The sequence below is a fragment of the Coturnix japonica genome, unplaced genomic scaffold (assembly GCF_054131305.1).
Source record: "Coturnix japonica strain WE unplaced genomic scaffold, WE-NBRP24 Scf039, whole genome shotgun sequence".
Taxonomy (NCBI): domain Eukaryota; kingdom Metazoa; phylum Chordata; class Aves; order Galliformes; family Phasianidae; genus Coturnix; species Coturnix japonica.
The window spans coordinates 2,106,384-2,111,167 of record NW_028188942.1 but is presented as its reverse complement, the minus strand read 5'-3'; the positions used below and the strand labels follow the sequence as shown (position 1 = coordinate 2,111,167).

Below are 4,784 nucleotides of genomic sequence, written 5' to 3'. Positions count from 1 at the left end.
CATGAGTCAACATGGCAGGAGGACAGAGGTGTTAGGGAGCAGCCAAGGCATCAAAGAGTATCAAAAGGCTTTAAAAGGTACCACAAAGCGACAGCCAGGAAGACTGGGATTATCATGAGCAGCAACCTGGATGCTAGAGATTATTTGCTGCCATACAAAATGGTAGAGATCTTGCTGCTGACATCCCAAAGCCATGCAAAATGGGAACCCAGAGCTCTGCCTGCACGAACCCCACAGCCATAGCATTGCAAGCCGAGCTGCCTTGCTGTTTGTTGCATTCATCCCAATCCCTGTGAATGAAGACTCGGAATGCAGCCAAGGCGATGATTGAGCATGAGAGTGACTTTATTCAATAAAAGACAGGAGGGCTTGAGAGGTCAAGGGTGAAGATGGGACTCCTCTTGTCAAGATGAGAGTGGCTCAGAGCTGGTGCTGCTGCCTGGTGCCTGGGACTGGCAGCCTGACTCTAAGTCCCCATCTAAGATGCTCAGCTTCACCTCACTGATGCTGACCTGCTCCTGCATGGTGGTGCTGCTGCTGGGGCACTCGGGCTGTGCTTGGGATGGGCAGCACTGCAAAGGCGCTGGGTCACAATCCAGGCAGGTGACTGTGGTGTCTGGCAGGCTCAGGTCAGGAGCTTCAGCAGAGCCAGGAGATATGAGAGCATGAACGTGGATGAGCCCCTTGTGTCCATCACTGTTACCACGTGGAAGGCTGTCATCCGAATTGCAGCGATTTGTGCTTAATAAGAACTCTCCATTGATGGAAACACACTGCACATCACTACTTGGTTTGGATCTTTGGGGTTGACAAGGGCTCGAATTATCTAGGAAGGCACAGAAACACAAGGGTTAGTGTCAAACGTTTGCAAGTTGAATCATGCAAGAGGTTGTTGATACTTGGTAATAGAGTGGCGGCAGGACGAAGCAAATAAGCTTCAAGCAACAGAGCCACTGTCTTGAAAGTGATCCTCGTGCAGGTCCATAAGTTTTGACTCTGCCTGGACTTCATATGGGGCAGTATGACATCACAAAGGGGTGATATGATGTCACAAATGGGCATTATGACGTCACAAATAAGCATTATGATGTCACAAAGGGGCACTATAATGTCAAAAAGGGGCATTATGACATCACAAAGAAGCATTATGACGTCACGAAGGGCATTATGACATCACAAATGGGCATCATGACGTCACAAAGGATTGTTATGACGTCACAAAGAGGCATTATGACATCACAAAGGGGCATCGTGACGTCAGAAAGGGGCATCGTGATGTCAGAAAGGAGCATTATGACATCACAAAGGGCATTATGACATCACAAAGAAGCATTATGACGTCACAAAGGGGCATTATGGCATCACAAAGGGGTGTTACCATCACCCTGCGCCCAACTCCTCTCTCCCTCCTACTGGCTCCCTCTCCCACCAATCCCCGATCTCCCCTCCCCTTAGGCATTGAATTCTCTTCTCACTACCTCCTCCCAGTCCTCCCCTAGGAACAGAAACCATTCAGATTCTACAGCAAACTACAGCATCTGCACTGCAAGAGCTCACTGAACCACCTGCAACAATGAAACATGGTTTTGGAGAGTGGGTTTGAAAACACACCTTTAGACAGCTGTCTCCCTGTAGCCAAAAGGAAACCAAGCAGCCAAAGAAGAGTCCAGCCTGAAACATGCCCATGCTACTAGCCCAGGTTTTTCACAGTCAATGCAGAATCCATCCTGTTCATGAGGTAACAAATGACCAGTGGGTCTCCCCTTGCTCCACCCCTTCTCCTTCAAAGCCAGAAAAAGAAAGAAAAAACAAGCTTCTGTAGAGCTGCCGTTATTTCTGACAGCGAGTGTAATCACAGAATCATAGAATGGCCCGGGCTGGAAGGGACCTCAAGGATCATGAAGATCAATCACCTCCCTGTCCCTGCTGGCCATCCCCTCTTCTGATGGAGCCCAGGGGACCATTTGCTCTCTGAGCTGCAAGAGCACGCTGATGGCTCACGTTCTGTTTTTCATCCACCAGGACCCCCAGGTCCTTCTCTGCGGGGCTTCTCTTAAGGACTGCTCCTCCCGGGCTGTAGAAATGCCTGGGATTCCTCCAGCCCAAGTGCAAAACCTTGCACTTTGCTGTGTTCAACCTCATTAGATTCACCTAGGCCAACCTCTCGGTTGAGCTCCCTCTGAATGGCATCCCTTCCTTCCACTGCATCAGCCGCACCACTCAGCAAACAGCAGAGGGTGCACTCCATTGCATCACTGGTGTCACTGATAACCATGTAAAAAAGCACTGGTCCCAAGACAGACTCCTGGATGACACCACTTGTTATTGGCCTCCACCTGGACACAGAACCATGAATCACCACCCTCTGTCTGTGGCCTTTCAACCAATCCCTTACCCACCTGGTGGTCCACCTGTCAAATCCACATCCCTCCAGTTTAGAGATAAGGATGTGGTGGAGGGCCATGTCAAAGATCTTGCTCAAGTCCAGGTCAATGACATCAGTTTCCTTCCTTTTGTCCACAAATGCCGTCACTCCATCATAGAAGAGCACCAGATTGGTTAGGCATGGCCTTCCCCTGCTAAAGCCACGCTGACTGTCTTGGATCACATGCTCATTCCTTATGTGATCAAGCATGTCTTTGAGGCAGATCTGTTCTTCACTATCTTCATCACAGTTCTACATTTGAATCAAATAATTGGTGTTGCTGCCACCAAGAAAACCTCTTTGTCTTCTACTCCTGCTGCACATCTGTGCTTTCACCAGAAGCAAAGGGAGAGGCCACCTCCTAGATCCAAATTTTAAGAAACCAACACCCAATAGGTGTCATCTGAAGTAAAATAGGAGAGAAATTAAGATGACTCTTTTGCATCCAGCTTGGATCACTCCCTCACTCAGGCACACCACCATCAGATCAAGGAGATGCTGTCTTCAGCTTAGAGACTGTATGGGAAATCACAGCTTGAACCTCTGATTAATCAGCTGAGGCAAGTGTTGGGTCAGCTGCGGGAGCACAGGTGAGAGTAATCTAGCTGTGCTCCCAGAAGGGGTGGACCTCGACTGCACCTCTTCTGAGACCTCACCTCATTTAAAGGCTGACCACCACTAAGGCAGAATCTCTTGGAGACTGCTCCCCAGTTGAGACTGCCTCAGCTTTCTGGTCAAGGCACCAACATTGGTGAGTTTTCCTTTGCTAATAATCTTTGACTATTTACCACCATCTTGGTTAACATCTTTTTACTAGCCACCCTTACAGAGACCATAAGGGCTTGGGCTTCCAAACTCTCAGCAAGCATTTGGATCAGACAGCTTCCTGCTGGGGAGCCCCCTGCATCACTGCTGCCTCCTTTCGTACTGGACCTGCAGATGCTTCAGAGCTCATTAGCATGGACTTCCTTCCTCCCCTCAGCAGCTGCTCCTGCACTCACCTTCATTCCTACTCAGATACCGGCCGCTTCCAGCACCAGCTGACCTGCAAGACACAGAAAGGAAAGGTGGGAGTCATGCAAACGCAGAAGCCCAAGGCTGCGTCACCACCACGTATGGCAGCCTCGGGAAGTCAGCTGCAACTACATCCTTTGTCAGAATGGAAACAGGCACCGTCAATTAAGTGTGACCTCTGAACTCATTGCCACCATCAGAAATAGGCACTGAAATTGCTCACTTCACTGCAGCTGGTTACCTCCTGATTTTGGGTAAATGCGGACACTGTCTTGAGGGCTACCAGAAAAACGACATCAACTTCATTGTAGGTGGTTAAGCTTGGAAGCTGGACTTGAGCAAGAAAAGTTTCTCAGCTCAGAATCACAGAATTATCAAGGTTGGAGAAGACCTACAAAATCATCTGGTCCAACCATTACCAATACTTCCCGGATAAATCATACCTCTCAACACAACATCCAAACGTTTCTTGAGCACTCCCATGGTCGGTGACTCCACCACCTCCCTGGGCAGTGCTATCCAATGCCTGAATACCCTTTAGGGGAAGTAATATTTCCTAATGTCCAGCCTGAATCTTTCCTGGCACAGCTTAAAACCATTCCCTCTAGATCTATAACTGATAACACGAGAGAAGAGGCCAAACCCAAGCTCACTACAACCTCCCTTCAGGACGTTATAGAGAGTTATAAGGTCTCCCCTGAGCCTCCTCTTTTCCAAGCTGAACAATCCTAGTTCCCTCAGCAGCTCCTCGTAAGGTTTGTGCTCCAGACCCCTCACGACCTTCGTAGCTGAAGACGTTCCAGAACCGCAAGGTTTTCTTGCAGGGAGGGGCCCAAAACTGAATAGGTCAAACATCCTTCTCTCCATCATTGCTGTCACGTGGAAGGCTGTCCTTGGAACTGCAGTGACTCATGCATCCTAACTGCACTCCATTGATGGAAGCACAACGTGCATCATTGCAACTTGCTGGTGGGTTCCTGTATTGGCAAGGGATCGATTCACCTGGAAAGAGTAGATACACAGCATTTAGCGTCAAACTTTCACTGTCCAAGGAGGCAAAGGCTTGGTGCTGCCTGTCAAGCAGGTTTCAAGCAGCTTGTGAGACTCATCTGGGAAAGACAGGAGTCAAACAAAGATGTCAGGCACGGGCTTGAATGCCAGAAGGAGGTACAAGCCCACTGAAAGCATGAATTCTACCTGTGTTGCTGACAAGCAGTGTTTTGAAAGCTGGATTTGCACCCTTACCTGCCAGGACCACGACTTCTGCTTCAGAGGGCTCCCTGGCACTGCTCTGCAGTTGGTGTTTGGCCACAGGGGATGGTTTGCCCAGGCAGAAGTAGGAACG

At 49.3% G+C, this 4,784-nt stretch overlaps 1 long non-coding RNA gene across 2 annotated transcripts; it reads right to left on the bottom strand.

Moving 5' to 3' along the window:
- Positions 1-339: 339 nt before the first annotated feature.
- On the bottom strand, positions 340-4,405 carry LOC146753201 (uncharacterized). Of its 2 annotated transcripts, none has more exons than XR_014940165.1 (3): positions 4,220-4,402; positions 3,427-3,470; positions 340-826 (listed from the first exon to the last, which is right to left on the bottom strand). It is a non-coding gene; the product is annotated as an uncharacterized LOC146753201 (long non-coding RNA). The 2 variants fall into 2 exon arrangements; XR_014940166.1 differs by lacking the exon at positions 340-826 and adding an exon at positions 1,640-1,781 and having other exon boundaries at positions 4,220-4,405.
- Positions 4,406-4,784: the final 379 nt, after the last annotated feature.